The sequence below is a fragment of the Gallus gallus genome, chromosome 10, assembly GCF_016699485.2.
Source record: "Gallus gallus isolate bGalGal1 chromosome 10, bGalGal1.mat.broiler.GRCg7b, whole genome shotgun sequence".
Lineage (NCBI taxonomy): Eukaryota > Metazoa > Chordata > Aves > Galliformes > Phasianidae > Gallus > Gallus gallus.
In genome coordinates this window covers 18594435-18615046 of record NC_052541.1, presented here as the reverse complement: position 1 = coordinate 18615046, position 20612 = coordinate 18594435, and the positions used below count along the sequence as shown (strand labels likewise).

The 20612-nt window shown below is 43.9% G+C and overlaps 1 long non-coding RNA gene across 4 annotated transcripts in view; it reads right to left on the bottom strand.

Moving 5' to 3' along the window:
• Positions 1–3137: 3137 nt before the first annotated feature.
• Positions 3138–20612, bottom strand: part of LOC107054215 — a 56570-nt gene continuing 39095 nt past the window's right edge. For 3 of the 4 annotated variants that reach the window (XR_005862757.2, XR_006931086.1, XR_006931085.1), the window contains exons 3-5: positions 14668–14816; positions 13396–13525; positions 3138–12555 (exon numbers count right to left, since the gene is read on the bottom strand). This is a non-coding gene — a long non-coding RNA (uncharacterized LOC107054215). The remainder of the gene's footprint in view (positions 12556–13395; positions 13526–14667; positions 14817–20612) is intronic. The other variant, XR_006931087.1, reaches the window with a different exon arrangement.

Below are 20612 nucleotides of genomic sequence, written 5' to 3'. Positions count from 1 at the left end.
TTCCCCCTCTATCATAGGTACTTTTCACATGACTGCATTCCTGCATGACCACATCATCTTTTTAAAAAATATCTTAGCTTCCTTGCTGCCCGTCCCCAAATATCAGCTATGACCAGGCAGCTGAGATTGTCTGTGTTATCAGCCTCCAGAACTGGGACATGTAGAACAAGCTTAATTATCACCTGCACGTTATTGTTAATTGTGGGGCTTTGCCTTCCAGGCTCACGGAGATATTGATTACCACATTTACATTTCTGACTCAAAGAAGTGAGCTGACGCAAAATGCTATCATGGGCAGAGGTGCACACAAGGTTCTTCCAAAGCATACACTCACCTAATGCTCTTGGTATAAACCTATTTAAATGCAGTGCATGTGATATACATGAATACACCGATCTTCTGCAGTGAATTAAGGGAACTACTTCAAAAGCACAGCCTAATTAAGCATCTTAACCCTCCTGAGTGAATATAAAATCATCCTTGTTTTGCTGTCAAGTGCTACAAAGTTAATTAAATGGCAAGAGTCAGACAGTGACTTAAAACACGGTGAAGAAAAGAGGTCCAAAGACTGAGTTCCGGTCCCAGCTGATAGGAAGTTCTCCCCTAAGCCATACAAATCAGAGGATCCTGCAGACCTCATTTTGTAATGGAGAGATGATTGAACTGCAAGATGTCGTTTTGCTATAGGAAGCATCAAACAGTTTGGGTATTAAAAAACAGTACCAAGGATCAAAGAACACTTTGTATTCCAAACCTCAATAACTCAGAAAATCAATTAAAACAAAACAAAACAAAACAAAAAAAAAAGTGACCAAAGCTCCAAGAACCTGATCAGAGGTAATGCAATAATGGATGTACTTGGATGTGCTTGCTGCTTCTGAAGGGTTCTGCCCTTTTGCTCCCTTTACCAGGTACCAAAACAATCAGAAAGAAGTAAATGGCTATTACTAGATGTGAAACTGATGTTTGAAATAAATACTGAGCTGGAGGGCAGTCACTGAAACGATCCTGTCAGAAGACCCACTGAGAAACACAGAAATGAGTGGTCGTTGTATTAGTGACATCATTTCTTTTGCAAGTCACAGTACAAACCAAGAGTTTGGTGTGGGCTAAAGAAACACTGCTGCTCCAGTTGCTGTGTACAGCACCACTCCTCAGAGGAAGCATGTAGATTCCATTTATTGTACAATCCCCATTCAACTGAGCTAATTAAGTCAATTATGTTAAAAAAACAGGCGAGACTTGAGGCTGAGGAACAGTGGGACCTACACACAGACCCACTTCTGCAGCAACAGCTCCTGAGCTGCTCAGTGCCCGCCAGCCCCCCACCTCGCAGCAGCACAGCCGCCTGTTCACAGCCGCTATCACGGGGCACCTCGTGGCCTGCAGCACCGCTCATCCAGCGGGGACACGCACAGCACAGGGACAGGAGGAGCTCGCTGCAAAGGACATTTTCAAGCTACAATGACTCAAAAGTACTTTCAGGAATGTTGGGAACTGAAGAAAAGTCCATATGCTCTATTTTTTCCAAGTGCATGCACACGCCAGAGCAGAGCAGTGTATCTCAGCATAAAGCCCTGCACACAAAAAGGATACAGCAGCCAAATTCCGCCCTCTACCACAGTGTTAATAATAGTTATTATTACTGAGCTCCCTTCACTATCCTGGGTGGTTCTCAGAAAACAATGGCACAGTCTCTGCCTTGAAATGGTAATGTTCCACAGAGACATGATACAACAGGAGCGAAATGGAAGAGGTGGGTGGGGAGGGAGCAGGAGGACAACCGTGGCAGCAATGGGATCACTCGTTCCATCCCGTGACTATCTTGATGCTCCCACTGAGTGATTTAATTAACGACTTAGATGAGGGCATAGAGCAGCAAGGCGTGGCAGAGCGCTTCGTAGCAATAGCCGGGAAGGCAGACAGACGGGTGAAAGGAAAGCCAACAGTTCCCGAAGGCTGGAACTGAGGAAATGCGGATGGATTTTGCTTTATGACACAACCTGTGGTTGAGACACTACAGTGCCTCACTCACACATGGGTTTTGGGTGTCTGGCAAAGTGAGAGCACGCCAGAGCCCAGGCATCAGTGGTGCCTCCCTCATTGGTGCGGCTCCTTTGTATTGTGAAACCTGCAGTTAAAGACAGCGAGCCTTGAGCCTGTCCCACCTTCCTACTGCCTCCAGCATCACTTGGCTCAAAGCATCACGTAAGAATGGAGCGCATACAAATGAAAACACAGCGGTCCTTACTATAGATCATCTTTCTGTTCCATATAATGTGTGCTAACTTCTACCTACAAGCTCATGGGACAGCTGAAGAAGACAGCAAGCTTTACGCAGAGGAAGGTAAATGAGGTCTTGTTTCCCTTGAAAAGATATTTTGATTTAAAAAGGAAAATCTATCAAGTTTTCACGGGGAAACACAAATTCTAAAACAAATAAAAATTGTCTATGAAACCCCTTGTTTGGGCTGAAAAGGCACTTCTTTATCTGCGGAGGTTTTCCTGCCTTGGTCGTTGTTCATGACCGTCACCTGCCGCCCTCCAGCGAAGAAAAGCTCATGTTTCACCCTCCTGAGCAGCATTGCCCACGTGAGTAGGGAACAGCTCGTGCTCCCCCAGAGTGACACTGCCCTCACTGCCCTCCTGCAACCAGAGCTCACCTGGCAGAGCCCACCAGGGCCAGGCTGAGCCCAACAAACAAGCACTGCGCCCAGCAGCCCCACGTGCCCCCGCCCCGACCTCGCACACCACGTTTCACTGAATAAGCAAAGTGATGTCAGGAACCAGGAAGCTTTTTTCTGGCTCGGCTTGTTTGTTGGCCTTGTGTACTCCCCAGGTGCAGAGGTGAGCATGAGGTAATCATACCTAGTGAATGTGAGGCTTAGGCTATAGGAAACCAGCAGAATTTATGTAATTTTGGCATGCAGCAGCTTTCTTCTCTGTAAACCTAGCAGTGAGCAGCAGACTAGACTGCAGAACAGAGTGTGCACTATATTATGCCCAGATCTTCCTCACTGCACCAGAGCCTCAATCAGGGCAATGGGCTCTGAGCTCAGGCACCCACCATCAGGTCCCCACACTGCTCAGGTACTCCCATCCCCCTGGGGCTCCCTGGTCTACAGAGGAAAAAGGGATGGAACTGAAACTCGGTTTATTTGCTGCCAGACTCTCAGCTCTGTCTTTGGAGTACATTTCCCAAAGGATGCTTTGAAGAGAATAAAAAAAGGATGGTTAGAGATAAGAAGAATTATTTAAGCGATTAGCACAGGCTCAAGGGAGAGGAGGAGAGAGGGAATGACCGATCTCTTCTTTATTATGTGGCTTCTAATTTGCCTGAGTGATCGAAGGCTTTTGAGACAGGAGCAAAATTAACAATAAATCCCCAAGCTAGGCACAGCTCATCTGCAAGTGACAATGCTCCTGAGACAGAAGGACTCCCTTCTCCACGGCATTTGGTTTTGCAAACCCAGCTGGTAATACCCTGCATGGCTCCCATCAAGCTTGGAAGTTAGCTCTGAGCAGATGGTTCATCCGGATGCCTACAGATCTTTCCAAACCCATTTTTTCTATGAGTCTGCAAGCACTGAGCCTTTCAGACGTGGTGTTAAGGCCACGGCTGCTCCTTGAAGCTGCTTTAATTTACGCTTTCATTTATTGCGGTGGAAGCGTTCCTGACTTCTGCTGAACCGCTTCCCGTTTTGACTTATGCTCACGTGCAGAGGACAGAATTTCCTCAGGGCTGGCCCCAAATCACAGACCTGCCAGAGAAGAAGACGACCTTGGATCTGATTTCTGTGTGAAATTCATCACCGAGAAACACTTCTCCATGGTCATTTCTTTACAGAGTCAGGCAGACAGAGAAGAGCCCAGTCCTTCTGAGGCTGAAAAAATAAGGGAGAAAAGCAGCATTATGTATGCTGGCACTTCACACACTGACACCAGAGGTACACTGACACAATTTTTTTTCCCTGGCTTTTATATTTTTCCTACAGAACTTATCCATGTTATTGCTTCCCAACCAATATTAACAGGGGTCTGCAGTCCCATTTGAAATTAAAATGCTGTAACAACTACAGCAAAAGCTGACATCTTTTCTGTGCACAGGGTTGCAGATCTGGAGGAGGGGCTTTGTGGGATTGCTTGGGGTTTTGATTGCAACAAGCTTTTGTAGATACAGGTCCTCTACCAAGGCCAAAGCTTTAATTCCAGCCTGACTCCTACCTCCCCTCCTTAGCGCTCAGCAGAGCCCTTTGAATGAATCAAAGGCCTCAACTTAAAGGAATAGACCGCATTGTTCTTAAGGAAATACATTTCAAAGCTTATTACAGTTATTCATCCTTGTACTCCCAGACAATGAGTTTTAAAAGTCTTTCTAAGCCATCAGTCCTGTGACTGGATTTCAGAAATGGATTAGGCTCCTCATTATGTGTCCGCTGTCCCGTTCTATGGCACATGTACCATGTGAGAAGCTGTGAACTTCTGCATGTACGTATTTGTTTGCAGTTATTGTATCACCAAGGATTTGAAAGAGGAAAAAAAAGACAACAAAACAACAGCAAATCCAAACAAAAAATGCCAAAGGAAACCCTCTTCCTTTAGAGAACTGTAGCCATTTAGGAAACATTTGGCTACTTGCATTTCCAGGGGAATATTAACATCTATCCCAGATGAGATAGGTTTTTATGCAGTCATTTCGTACCCAGTCATGTGATCTATCAAAAGTGTAAAGGCTTAATGATTATGTTCAAATACCACGGTGTTAAGATTTCCCTGCAGCACCCTTCATTACTTCACTGGTGAGACAGTCATTTTGCCGGGCTCCTGTCCAAAGTGGGGCACGAGAAGAGCTGTAACAGCTATCCTGGTGTAGAGGCCAGCCAACAGCACCACAATATTGAAGGGCACAGTGCAGTCTGGAAGGCAAAGCTCCACATACAAGGATCATGTGCAAGGTGCTGTGGGCAGGTTGAAGTCACTCTGCAGGAAAGCAAGTTGCAGGCAGCCCAGGCATGGCAAGCTCCCTTACCAGAAGGGAAACCATTGTGGTGAGCATCCCCAGCCTGGGGAGCAGGTCTGGATCCACTGCTGCTGAGCCTGGGCTTTAGGTTGTTGTGGTACTGGAATCTGCAAAGCAGTTGAAGAGATTTAGGTGCATAAGTCCCACTAACTTCAATGGAGAGAAAGGGTTAAACTTCCCCAAGAGTTTAATAATCTCAGCATAGATGTAGGACTGCCTTTACCACCACTGCGTGGAACTTGGCAACAGCACGAGAGGACACATCAACACTAAACAACGGTTTGGAACAGGAAGAGAAGATGAATATCTAATCCGACTGAAGCTCCAGAGGAAATATCACGCAGGCTGGCTGGAGCCGGCCCAGCAGCCTCACACTGATGGCTGCAGCCTGACGGAAACTCTCCACGCAGGTCTCTCCCTGCCGCCCGTCAGTGCTGTGCATCAGCCGCTGGAAGCACCGCTGCACTTTGGGGAGCCAGGGCCTCAGCCTTGCAGGACAACTAAAAAGACAGTTTGTATATCATCTAAAAGCAAAAACCATCCATTAATAGGACTGCTCGGGGTGTCTGGGAGGAGGTGGCAGCTCAGGCTAATTCTTTTGTTTCTCTTATTCAGTTTGTCAGAGATAAAAGTCTTCCAAAACATAAATGCTTCCTACTTTGAATACGAGGAGTGGGAGCACTGCGTTATTTCTTCTAAAGAAAATAAAAGCTAAAGCCTTTCTACCCAAAAGTCCCAAAAGACTCCAGATTTCCCACTTATCTAAGAAAAATGATTTGCACGAACGCTGTTTCCCAACACACGAGCTATAAATCGCCTCCAACTCCTGTGCAAGGACACCCCGAGAACTTCAACACCCGCGAGCTGGGAAGGCAGCCAAAGCCTTACGGAGCGGTGATCGCAGTTCCCACACCAAAGCTGTTACATGCGAAGTCTGTGGTGTCTCAGCGTTCCTCCTGAAGGCTGTTCTCATGCAGATACAGTAGAAAGTGAAGAAACCTGTCTCTCCCAGCCTGTGCCCATGGAAAATAATGCTAATGCACTGAAGCAGGGAAGCTCCCACAAAGTCACTGATGCAGGGAGTCGACTCCTTCAGGGAGAGAAGCTGGCTTTTGAAGTATGTCCCCATGATCCATTTGTTCGCCTGATTCCCTCCTAGGTCTTCATGGGCAAATTGTGACTGCCCTGTGCTGCCTATTCCTACGAGCTTTGAGCTGCAGAAGATCTTCAGCCTGGCCTTGCTCCAAGTTTGTGATTTTTTCTCTTTTTTTTCTTTCATTTTAGCCTGGCTAGTTCCTAGCTGAACGTGTTTTCTGATCCAGGTCATTGCCACGAAGAAGAATAACAGTGGAGCAAGAAGCATGCAGGATTGGACTTCCCCTTTGCTGAGGACAGACACTAACAGGATGAAGGGACTGCATCACAACTTCATCACGTGCTTTTGTGAATTCCTTGTCAACACACCACCACGACCTACATCTGCTCCACCACTAGTGAAGCTCTCCTAGTGGCACAGCATCTGAGAAACATATCCCAAAGTTGCAGGAGGAAATCCTTCACTCAGAAGTGGTGAGGTGCTGGCACTGCTGCCCAGAGCTGTGGGTGCCGCTTCCCTGTGGTGCCCGAGGCCGTGGATGGGCCCTGGGCAGCCTGAGCTGGGGGGCAGCCACCTCTGTCAGGGGTAGGGCTGGATGAAGTGGCCTGTTTCAAACCAGGGACCTGTACAGCTTTCCAAACAGAATAAGTTGGCTCACATCATATTTGATTTAGTCCCAAAATGACCTATCCCAGCAGGGCTCCATAAAGCTTAGGGGGGCGCATCCTGTTCTGATCCCGCTGTCAAGGTCCATAAAAAGATCTGCACTTAATAAACCTTTCTTTCACCAAGGACTCAAACCCTGGGACTTCCCCTTCCTTCTCTAAGTGCATATATCATTTTGACCCAAAGGACATTTGCTACGCAGCTTGAATGTCTTCAGCTGCAATGGAGCACACGCTTTTCACTACCCTGACAAAGCCAAAGCCATTTTTTGCATAACCCACTTTCTTTTCAGGTCACAAATCCCACTTGGAAGCACTGTGAGTTGCACACTAATTAACAGCCAGACAAGGATTTCAATAAAAAACACACCTGAAGTTCTGCAAATCTGACGCATCTAAGATGAAATGCAAGAAGTCCAGTCTTGGAAGGACCCTTAATCCTTAGATCCAGTTTTATTTCCAAGATCTGCCACAGGCTTTGGAAATCATATGTCACAACTGAAGAATTGAGGATATTGCAGCCTAATTCACTTCTAAAGCATTTTCATTGCTATTATTTCATGAAGTTATGCGTAGGATTTAACTTCTTCCCAGGTCTTTATCAGTACTTATTCAAGTAATGACAAATCTGATTTGTTACAGGAAAACATTGTGTATATCTTAACCTCAAAAGTATGCCTTAGGATTGAAGAACACCCACTACCGAGCTTCCAGATCCCTTTATAAAAATGGAGTACACTGCACATGACTTATTCAATCCTGCTGGATACAGCTTATCCAGCCTGAAATGGGCTCAGCAGGATTTGCAGTGAAGTCCTGACTGCTCTGAAGTGAGAGAGACTTCTGTCAGGGACTTCAGGGGAGATTCATTTCATGTCTGGAATTTACCTTTTCTTTAATACACGTGTACAGCGCTTACAATATGCTCACACACAACCTACCTAACCAAGCTGGCAATAGCAATGTTTGTAACGGTTTTGCTGGTATTTGATTATACATTTTCCACCACTTACCCCGTAGTTTTTATGTTTTTTCCTCAACTCTAGGAGATTCAGCAGAAACAAATCAGTACAACTGGTTGGAATATACTGTTATCGCTGCCCTTACTCTGAATGACCTGGGAGTTCACTCACCACAGAGGACAAGCAGAGGTTCACCTGGGGACCCTTCAGCACAAAATCTGAATCTCACCACATAGGACAGCCCTGAGCCTAAGCAGGGATTTCAGGCGTTAACCCAGTAAAAGTGAAAACGTGACAATGTACAGCCCACAGTTCTTTTTCCTTGAACTAGAGGATATCTGATGGACATAACTTCTGCCATAGCTATTCAATGTTTCTTCACTCTCGGTCTGATGGTGGGAGAATTGTTTTGTTGGGTGCCCTCGTGTCACATTGCCAAGAATAACGGTGGCCTCTCCTCCAAAAATGGCAGCTGGAGCCCCGTGCAAACAGCACGGCGGGCTCCCCTCTGAAGTGACAGCAGGTCCCACTGACATCAAAGGCAACGCGAGGTTTTTAGTGAGGGCTGTTTGTTGATTTTTTCTCCAGTGAAGCGATATTACATGGCATTTCCAACCCTCAATCCTATTAAGTGACAGAACTACCTAATAGCACTCATTAAATAACATAACTTGGTGTCAGAAATTCACTGACAGGCTCATGCAATTGAAGTGGTAGATTTATGCCTAAAACAATGTGGTTTTGGTGTTATTGTTTTTTTTTTTAATAAATGTCATTTATTTTAACAGGTGAAAGCATGAGGCCCCAGACAGTTCACAGAAAGGTTATCACCAGTGAGTAGAAAAGTAGGTGCCCAAATTTACATTTAGAGAAGACAAAGCACTGAAAGCAAGTTCATCGCCATGCTTCTGGCCCCTGTGCTTAGAGGAGCTCAATGCTGTGGTGACACCAACCCACACTACAGCGTGTGTCATATGTTTAAATTATCTATTTCTTTGGGATGCTCAGCAAACAGATAATAAAAACGTTAAGGTCTCAAATACCACCATCTTTCACTGCTCTCAGTCAGCTATTAACTGCACATCTGAAACCTTTAACCCAATGTATTTATCTTGTGACCTGAATGACAAAGTTTGTTAGTGTTCACAGAAATAAGTTTATTAATGATTTCTTGCTGGAATTACTGACACTATTTCTGAGCAACTGCTCTACAAAAGGAAAAATAATTCACAACCTGGGCTAAAGGTCTATAGCCTGCATGCAGAAATCCTCCCAGGGTCTGCCACTGCACACTGAAAATCCATATTTCTCATTATTTCTCTGCTTGCTCTCTCTCACCACCCATGCATCTCCCCACGTTCACTGTGATTTATCATCCATACTGTAAAAACAAAATCCATGAAACAACCCCACTTTAAAACCACTAACCCAAGGAGATGGGGTAACTTTCAGCAGAGATAACACAGTGATGTACCTCACAGTCTCACAAGTGATGGCAGCAGAACACCCGAACTGCAGCCAGGTGTGCCCCAGCCCCGGTCCCATCCTCTGCTCCAGCACTGAGGGCCCCAGTGCTTGTCTGACCCTGCAGTGAACTGATTCAGCTCACTAAATTGGTTGAACACTAACAAGGGGGAAGGAGCTAATCAGCTCCCAGGGTAATATGAGTACGAGTGATGAAGAGAGGGAGGGGACAAGATGCAGACCGAGGGAGCAGCAAATTGCAGTGTTCCTTGGGATGGAAATGGGTGGCCACAGAACTTTTAATCCACCTTCATCTCTGAGACTGCAGAGCTCACCCTGCACAGCTGCCTGCCTCCTTGTGCCAGTGAAGCCACACATTCTGTTGTGATGATAGCAAGATTGCATATGAGTACATTCACATCAGGTTAAAATCAGTAAATGAAATCAAGGTGGAGAACACAACCTGCAAAAAGGCTGTCCACATACATCCTTGCACTGGAACGCTAGGAGATGTGAATGGCCCCTGCTATAACCCATTTGGAGGTAAGCTGCTTAGCAGCCCAAAGCTCTGTCCCACAGCCCTCTCCACCACCACAGCCCATCACACAGCCTGCCCCCTCTGTTATGCTGGTTCCAGCACACACCAGCCCTTTGCTCAGCACACTCCAACTCCTTACTGCAAGGAAACCCACGCTCCACTTCCCCCTCTCACCTTGGCTTTGTGCAGGTGCAGTGCATTGTACCTGCTCACCAGAACAGCACAAGGGAAGTGGAGGGCTGTGCAACCAGCCAGGGGGAGGAAAGAGAACCCTCTAACTTCATGGTGCCACAGAATAACTGAGGTGTAAAGGGACCTCTGGAGGTCACCCAGTCCAGTGAGAGTGAATCACTGCCTTGGCTCAGCCATAGCATTGAGGCAAGCAGGGAAAGCAGCCAGCAGCCTTCTGGCTCTGTCATCAGAAACTCAATTCTCACAGTTTTCCAATGACAGTTTTAATTTTTTTAATGGGATACGAATGTTGTTGCAAAAATTATTCCTTTTTGTACCCTAAAGGAATAAAATGAAACGCTCTTCCTGGAAAACACAATTAGCAGCTAAATCCCTGACTATAACACTCTAAGTAAAGGCAGAATACTCCAAGGAACAGCAAAACAATGCAGTGAATATTTTTGCAGCAGGAAGAGTTTGGAGATGTTTGTTTACCATACAGTTTGTTCCTACTGCACAGATCCTAAAGAACCCATATAAAGAACTCTGATTATTAATAGAATCAGCTCGAAATGGTATTTCTAACCTGTTTATAAATGGTCGAAAGGAAATTACAAATACATAAAAAACAAAACCAAGTTTACAGTAAAAGGGCAGGGAGCTAAATTTGTCCTTCCAGTAAGCAATATGTTATATGAAACTGAGCTGAGTACATCTGCCATCATTTTACCTGGAAAAAATCAAAGTGGGGAGAGGAGGAAAGATTTGTAGTTTGCCAGTGTTCTGGAAGAGCAAAACAAAAAGGAAAAGCTCCTATAGTGTACAAACCTACATATGGATAAGTAGTTTAAGCAACACATGCAATGATTTTCACAGCATGCCTTGAAAAGATTCGTTAATGTCTTTGGAAATGTGGGAAAGTAATTTATAACACCAAATAAAAAAGTAACAGAGGGCCCAATCCTGTCACCACTGACTCAATCCGGGCAGAGCTGCGCTTTCGGGACCTTCCGGCAGACTTAAAACATTTTTCATCAGCCCAGTTCAGATATTAGCAAGCCCCAGCCTGGCTGGCTCCCACCACATCCCTACTTGCTATTTTATTTCCCTTTCCTCTCCCTCCCTCTGCTTTATTAAAATTTAAAACAAAAATATTTTTTTACGTTCTGAGCATTTGTATATTTGGAAACAGAGCCTGCCTTTTCTCCGTCTGACAGCTCTGAGCACTGCTAGCCCTTAGCAGCCTGCAAATCAAGAGAGGCAGAGCAGCCCACCTTGGCGGCATCGCCCATGCCACCACAGCCCCAGGAGCTTCTGGTTTTCTGTATAACACTGCCACGAAATCCACCATCTCTCACAGAATCAGAGGGAATTCTGAAAGAGCAAAAGGAATTCATTTTTCAGAGCCCTTTGTGATCAGAAAGAAATATCTTCCCCTTGCCACAGTAAGAGAAATGACAAGGACAGGCAATGGATTGAGAGGCTGTGGTAGGGGACCAACAGCACGCTCAGAACATGGCACATTTTACAATGTGATTCTGCACTAAGGAAAGCCACCCTCCTTCTCATGCCTACCAGCAATGCAGGCCAGAGTGGCTACTGGAAATACCAAGTCTCTGCATCTGGCACATAAGTTTCCATCATCACCCTGCAGAGCTGTTGCACTTTAGATTGGACTAAAGTTCTAATGCATGTCATTTAGAAAGAAAGAAAAAAAAAAGCCACTGAGAAAAACAAGCAAACAAAGCACTCAATAATAAATTATTCTATATTGTGTGCTCTGCCACAAAGTCAGCATTACAGGGCATGTGTGTTGGTATCCTCTCTGGATTCCACATGGAAGGACAGAGCCAATGATCACAGTGTCCGCCCTAGCCCTGACTTCCAGTCCTCTCTCCAGGTACAGGAGATACAGGACCTGGCTTCTGCACTGAAGTCCTCAGTGAAGAAATCCAGGACCTCTCGTGAAGTTTCCATTGAGACAACCTGGCAGCACACACTACCCAGTTGCAGTATATCAGTCAGAGCCTCTCTCAGGCTTTGAAACTATAGAGCCAGCAAGCATGCAGCCTCCATAGCAGACCTACACAGGGAACAAATTTCTAGCTATCATATGAGACCCCTAGCTTCAGAAGTGGTCCCCCTGCTTTTAACTTTCTTCCTCTATGGTGTGGTTTGGTTCTGATCTAAATGCAGCATTGACTTCAAAGTTCACCTCTATTGCAAGTGCCTCTACCAGAGCCTGGGAGTTCTTCTCCACATTTTCTGGACGGTTCATTGAACTGCTACGTCTGCTCCTTCCAGCTTGATATTACCCACAAAGAGTAAAACTTTCTCTGTTCAGTTGCTGAAACAATATGGTACAAAAGCTCCACCAGGACTTCAGTAGAAAAGTTTATTTCTTGTGCTTTTTATTACCTTGCTGCTATTTCCTAGCCATAAGTTGGAAATGTTAAATTATAAAAAAAACAATATTAAGCAACCAATTGAGTTGCCAGTTCTAATTTCGGACAGAAATATAGACAAAGAAATAATCAAAGACTTACCAAAAAAGCAGATGGCTGCAGAGCACTTCTGGCAGTCATGCTACTCACACATGGGACCACTTGAGTTTAACAAATCGGACAACAGAGAGAGTGCTGAAATGGAAATTGGGGCACTACTCCATTCACATTCTTCAAAATGTTTGTTTTGGATTTGTACCTCTACTGCAATTTACAACTCTAGATTAGATATAACAAGAGTAATATTCTTGACTAGAAGAAAAACAGAATGTTAAACCATTTGCCAAATCACACAGATTGCCTCCCTGTATACAAATAATATTGATGGATAAATGTTTTCCTAAATAAAACCTTGTGATGAAGGTGTTTTTTACTAACACAGCAATACAGTTCTACCAGCAGTTAGAGGACAAGACCTTCCCTGATTCAAACTGGAAAACATCTTCAACCAAGTCCCTTGTCCACACAGAAACATGCGCAAGTTCCATCAGCATGAAAAGGAAAACCACAGAAACTTGAGATTTCATGGGAATCTCCATGCAGCACAGACAAGATACTGACACCTCCCACTGGAAGCAAGATCACATCCCAAATCTGCTTGCTCTAAAAGCATGCCCTTCAATGCTAATGAAGGAAAGGGCAGTCCTTCCTAACATTTGCCAGCTTTGAGACTGTAAGGCACGTTCAATCATGCACGGCAAATTACTGAAACGATGTAATACTGATGCAAGGACACACAGGTAGTAGATGACACACACACACACACAAAAAAAAAAAAAAGGGATAAAAAGACTAACTCCACCAGTCTTGCTGCAAGAAATCAGTTGTCATAAGCGTTCAACGAAAAACATGAAGGCTTGTGTCACAAAGGTGCCAGTTGCAGCTTAATGTCAGTGTACGTCCAACTATGACATCACCTACCACAACCAAAAATTGAGACAAAAGTTCTGCTGGTCTCAAGGACTGCTCACTCACCAGGGAACCGGTGGTTTTATATGCACGCCTTCCTGAAGAATCCAAAAATAACATTTTTCCATAGAGCAGAAATTCCTGTAGTGTTCACGCTTTTCGTTTCGGTAATGTTGCAATCCAAAGTGCCAGCCCTCTGTAATGAGGTAATCCAACAATGTAATTTGTAGTATTTTATCCTGTCAAAATTGATCTTAGTATTTCTATAGCAACTAGATCAAAACAAGAGATGAGGCAGACAGAATAACTCTCCCCCTGCCACCACCCAGATTTTTATATAAATATGTATGTATATATAGAAAGCATTACATATATATGAAGTTAACATTCGTGATTCATCATTAAACAGCACTAGAAAAACAGCACTGGAGAAACAGCAGCACAGTAGGATGACATTTGCTAGCATTTCTTTTTCAAATGTGTAAACTGGCATGAATAAAATATAAAGAAGTAATTGTTAACAACCAAACACCCATAAACAGAGTATGTCTTTCCTGCTAAACCCAGTCAGGGAAAGGCATTATCCACTCCCAGGTGGGATGGATGGAAAGGAGTACTGGCTTTCACTGCTGCCATGAGGTAAAGAACATAATATCTTCTCCTCAGAGAAAATGACGCTTTAACAATTACCATCACAAATTGATGTTTAAGAACATTTGATTGCCATTTAATGATTTAAGCTTAGTTTTGGAAGCATTGCACACAATATTCATGCAAATGTCTGTCAGCTTATTTTGATGCCTTCATAGGAGCTGAGCTGAGTCCAGACACTCTCAATTCAGAACACCTCAGAAAACTCTGTACTTGGAGCTCAATTCTGTTTCCAATCAACTAACATGATTAATAGCAACCCCACCCAGCCCCTTCCTTTTGAAACAAAGATTGGCTTTTTATAATGGTGAGCTAAAAAGTTTGGTCCTCCTGCAGAGCAACTTCTCCTTAACATGTGAGTAGCTTCTGAAACACTTGTTAGGAGATTCTGTTGGATGCTGAGCACAGGTTGCCAAATACACACAAACTCCACATGTAGGCATGCAAATCCCAAAGCAGCCACATATTCCTGACTTTGGCTCTAAAGCAAGGCTGAACTTCTCCAATCACATGACAGATACCTGCCTGGAGAGATCTGCACAGTGTCCAAGAACAATTTTCTGTATCCTGCATAGTGTCACTTACAGCCCTAATATAAGAACACACCACAGTTTTAGTCAGATTCCTAAAATGGCTAGAAGTGAAATTCTGAGAAATTGTCAGCTGGAAAGAGGGTGATAAACTCACTGTCATTGGGCTGTATCTCTGCAGGTCCAACCAATTTCTTGCTGCAGGCTGCCACCTGTGGAGGACATCATGTTCCAAGGCACACCACAACAGCTATGGCAAGTGCCTGTAGCAGGAAGGCAATTTGTCTTCTTGGCCAACTGCTACTCCTTAAGAAAAAGTGAGAAGGTTAAGTCAGACAAATACTGACCATAAAAAATAAAAATAATCATAATAAATAAATGAAATAAAAACCTGCTGTTAAAAGCAAGGTACATCTTTGATCCCAAGCTCTCTTTCTAGAAAACAGCATTTTGCCAGAATTTAGGGAAGGGGGATATGAAGGACAAAAAAATTGTCCATGAATCTATGAAAAGAAATATGTGTGTGCATAATTTGAAGGAGAGGAATGTTTCCACGGATTATTCACACTCCCCAAATTAAACACATTCAAGCCTTTCACCTCCTAAAGCCCTGACCTTGTGAAGCACTCTTCCACTTGATGGCAATTCTCTTGAGTAATGACAGAAAAGAATTCAGTTGTGGCAGAAGCTGTGCTATATATTCCTGTTTCATTCACAGAGGCTTCTGTTGTAGTGTCTGTCCATACATGGCCTTGTGGTAGCGGCATTTCAAAGCTTATCTTACAGCTGACAGAGACCCTGGCATGCCTTCAGATGAACATACTTATAAAAATGTATCCAGCAAACTGTTCCTTTTTTAACCTGAGAAATAACTGCCGTGCTGGTACAGCAGGAATTGCAAAACGCTCATTTAAGCAGTAGTGTTTAAGAAGCACAAAAATAAATGAAACCGTGGATTTCTTCCTAATTATCACCAGCTCCTGACTGCCAGAGATGTACCTTTTCCACACCAAGCCCCTCATTATCCCTTCCTCCAATAAATGCAATCAACATTGAACCAAAAAGCTCCTGTCTGCATCCAGTTTACAGCCTTCACCATCCTGCCCTTTGAAATGGAATCTCGTATGAGGCGCATTAGGAAAACTGGAGGAAATTGGAGAGAAAGAAAAAAAGATTTAAAAATAAAAGCAGTATTTATGTCTCCCAAATGGGAAGTTCGGAGCAGCGAGGGCAGGAAGTGGGCGAGTATTTAAGCTGATTACCCAAGCAAAGCCCTCTGCCTTTTCAGCAGTGCCACGGTCCCTTGGTAAAGCCATTTAAATTAATTAGAGTTCCATGGAGAGGACGAGGGGATGGAAAAGATGTCAGGTTTTATCGGCAGTGTTAGTGATGGCTGGCTGCAGAGAGGCTCTTGTGCTGCTCATTGGGCCGGTGTGCTCCAACACAGTGTGCTCTGACCGCCCCGCAGCTCCGTGCCTCCCAGGGGAATGGCTCAGACCCATAGCCGTTCACCCCAATGCGCACAGTGTGCGGGCAGCGACCAATTAAGTACCAGGGTATTTCACGTTTGTACAGAAATTCACACAAATAAAAGCCTTCTGAGCCACGCTGGCCTTGTAGACATGGATCTTATTATGCTCTTTGCCTAATTACCAACTCAGTTTTTTTTAAGCACAAGCGCTGCTGCGCACAACCTGAGCGCAATGTCCCCAGGCGATGCTCCCACGTGCATCTGCATCCATGTAGGAATCGCAGCTCCTCATTCACACTTGCACATAACTGACTAGACAAATAATATTATCATAGTAGGAAGAGCCAGAATTAGAAGGGAAATACTGCAACGTTCAGATGTAATCTGGTGAGCATTAGATCATGATTCACTTTGACACAAAAGCTCAGGAGCATATTCAGCCGGGGAGAAACGCGTTGCAACGTTTTAAACAAGGAGGAAATCATTCTAATGTTTCATGGGCTGCAATATTTGCTGTTGAAATCCTAATAATTGCCTGTGCTCCACACTTGCATTGTACCTAATGAATTGGTTTTAGATTTCAAAAAGCTTCAGCAAGATATTTGCTTCTGAGTCCCAACAAAGAGGAATGTTTTAGTAGGATGGAACAGAAAGCTGACAACAGCGACAACAAAAAGCCTTCAAACACCACACTACATTTATCCTCACTGTATTGCACAACAGCATTTGTAAAACAAGGATCTTTGGGTTTTAATGAATAGTTTGTTGAGCAGGAGAATACTCCAATACCCATTGCTTTTCATCACAGGCGGATATGAGAGTTGTTTTCCACCTCTGGTATCGCAGAGCACCAGGCTGGGAGAGGACAGGGGCATCTTCTGGAGGTGAAGGAAACAATTCACAGGTTTCGTGGCTGTGTGTCATCTCAGGAGGGAGAAATGAAGAAACACGTTCAGTCCAGGTTCCAGGAGCAGATACAGAGCAGTGCCTTAAAGGCTTGTATCTGCTCCACTCTCAGGAAGTTTTGCTTTATCAAACAAAACGTTGAATCAATGCGATGTCAATCAGAGGCTGACTCAATGCAGCTTTACAGACGGCTTAGCCCAATCTTCTGCTTTCTTCTCTCCCACACCCACAAGATCCCATTGCTTCCCTCCTATCACCTCCTGCTTTTTGGTGGCCACAAGAAAGAATAAACCCTCACCTCCTCCCCATCCATTCTCCATCACATCATCTGAAAAAGCACTGGATCTTTTCTGACGGTACCGCAGCGCTGCACTGCTTTAATACAATCCCAAAACTCCAGGCTCCAAACACATTTTCATGGTACATAACCACGCTCAGCTGTACTTCCCAGCCAAGCCTCTCCATCGGCAGTCCCCAGTGGTCTCTCAACAGAACAGAATACATCCCTTAACCTTCATGCCACTTGGAAAAGGAACTTAGAAACATCTTTGTGGTTTAGATCAGAGCCACAATACATGAAGCCAGGCCTGTCAAACAGCACTGACTTTCTACTGGTACGTTTGTGTCTTCCTCAATCCAATGCATACCAACAAAACTCCCATGTCTGGCTTTGCAGCACAACTTGGGTCTTTGCTTTGGACTTGTATTCATCTAAAAACATTTCCTTTATACAGCAACTGGAATGAACATATCTAGAAAGAAACCAGATCACATAAAACAAGCTGCTAACTCTTTCTCACATGTGCAAATACGATGCCATTTCCCAGAAGCTGCTGTGATTGAGTGAGCACGGGTCTGTTATGAGCCCAAGTGAGACTAGCAGGGCTCTCTAAGTATCTGCACTTTCAAGGGAGATAAATGTTATGTAAACAAAAATTTTGCAACTTTATTATTGTATGTTATTTCATGCCAAGATGCTCTTTACATAGAAAGCAAATACCATCACCGAATTTATTTCCAAAAAGCAAAATAAAGTTTATAGTTCTACTTGGCCTAAAGTTTGTTTATAAACACAGGAGCTGACGGGCCTTAATACAATGGGAATAGCAGAAAAAAAACAACACAAAACTGTCTGCAAGCTGAATAGGAGCCAACAGTGCACTCTCAGCAAATAAGGCAAAGGGCACATGGGCTTCACTGGGAGGAGCAGGGCCCTGGGCAGCTCTGCCCTGAGGAAGAGATGGGGATCTAGCAATAGGCCGTCTAACAGCCTACAGCAAATTCCCCTGCTTGAATGGGAAGTTTAGTGACCACACTGCCCGACTGCTTGTTTGAGATGGCTGCCAGAATGAGGGGCAATATCACAAAATGCATCTCAGCAAGTTCAGATCAGATACTAGGGAAGTCCCTTTCAGAAGGCTGGTGCAGCCCTGGGGTGGGTCACAGAGCTGGGGATCTCAGTTCTTGGGGATGTTTCATGCTAAACATGCATCTTGAGACAGAGCAGCATGTTTGGTGAGAAATTATCGTGTTGAGCAATTTTTGACCAGGTATTGAAGGAACCACAGACATTTGGTACATAACAATCTGGCAAAATCCTCAGAAGCTGCTCCCTACCTTTTTTTAAATACCAAAAAGTGCCTTTAAAAGCCTTATCATAAACTACCAAACCCCTGCAGCTCCAGGCTCAGTATTCCCAAGACATCAGACCGTTCTGAGGTTTCACTCACATGCAAAATTTGCTCTATATTCTGGTGGATGGTTCCAGAGTGCAGGGTCTGGCCATGCAACTTGCATCACAAGAGCAAACTCCACATATTTGAAAAGATTATCAGCCAACTACAGTTCTTTCCACTGTAGAAACAGTTACTCAGTTAAGATAAACAAAGAAATTCCCATGCACTGAAAAGGAAAACCTATTAACTGATTAAACATGTGAATCAGTTGATAAACTGGTTATCAAAGTTCTGAAAACATTTTTAACAATGACCCTTCCTGCCATGGTTAACAATGACCCACAAAAGCTAGAATAATTCAGCACTTTGCAGGAAACCAACTGGACAGAAAACAGAACGCGCTTCAGATCTGAGAAGCAGCAGCTCTGCAATGTGCACTGACACATTTGGATACTACTAATCAGTAAATTTGTGGTAAACATTTTAGTTACCAATTAAAAGCTTTGGACAATTCTTTTCGGCACACAGGAAAAATGAAGTTTTATCCTCTCTGACATATATTTGACATTCTGTTCTTGGTTTGAGCTTTTCAAACAGTTATATAAATACTCACAGGAGCATTTATTTTTCTCACAGCTGATTGTGCAATAGGACACGCTAACACCTTGACTTCGTTCTATTGAAAAACCTCCATTTACTCCTTAGTACAGTTCACAGAAGGTAAATCTCAGAGCTGCCAGAGCTGCCAGAGCTGCCCTCGTCACGCGTTCCAGATGGCTCCAGAAGAGCTCCGAGCAATTTTTTTGTACAAGAGAAAGCGAGTGAACTCAGGTGCCAGACTGGGATCCATTCAGGTGAACCAAACACATTACAGTTCCTCGGATGGGAAGCGTGGACAGAACCACTGTATTTAAAGGAAATGACAGCCATGAATTTTCCCAACAAGTCGCAGAAACACCCAAATCCAAGGCACTTTTCAGATCACTTCATACAAATGCTTGATATCCATATCCCTCCCCATGTCCTTTGTATTAGTGAGACAAAGCAGGTATTAAGCAAGAGACCCAAACCCTAAATCCTACTTCTGCATAACTTCATGGTAAGTAAATTGTCTATAGCTTTCTTTTCATCATTGGAAAAGCCAGTCTGGTTAAAAAGCAATATTGCATATCAGAGAAATCCCCAAATGCAAGATATTTCCACCAGGAGTAGAAGCTGTACCATTGTACAACCTTCTAACAGTTAGCCAGACTGTGAGACAAAACTTCTTCATCAATTGAGGTCTTTTAAGAAGTCATAGAAAAAGACTGAAAGGTTCTACCAGTTACTGAGGAGTGCTGGAAGTTAAAATGGTCAGTATTTAAACATTTGGCTTTACAATGGTTTGAAAACAAACCATCCTTTGTTAAAAAAAAAAAAAAAAGAAGAAGAAATCAGCTTTCTCATAAGCTCAAATAATAAAGCAAACTGAATTAGAAGCCAGAGTCAAAAGCCAGCATTCTATTTTCATTCCAGAAACACAACATTTAAAAGTAATCAAACAAGGCATTTGTTAACATGGGAGTATAAATATAAAGAAAATAACTAGAGGTTTTGAGTTCTGCAAACACTGCTACCATTTCTGGGAACGCTATATCTCAAAAGCTCATGCTGTAGAAAGACCCTATTTACTTGGCTACGGCACAGATCTCACCAAGAACTGATGCCTGTGCTGTTGGGAGAAGAGGAAAACAAGAAGTCCAGAGGCCTATTTTTAAAAGATTTTGATATATTCCAAGGCCATGATGAATTTGGAACAGAGCTGAGACCCATGCAGACCCTGCACTTGGAAGGAGACGACACACTCAGCACCTCTCTATAAAGAGCTCCTCAGTTCATCAGATTTAAAAGAGAGGAATACACAAAGGATTGGATACTTTCAGTTCTGTAATTTGCAAAAGATGGAGAAACTGCCCAGTTTGTACACTTCGGGTCATGTTGCACTCCTTTGGTCTACAGAAACAAAGAGCAAGCAGAACAGTCTGTTTCTCCCCCCCTTCCTCCCAGTGT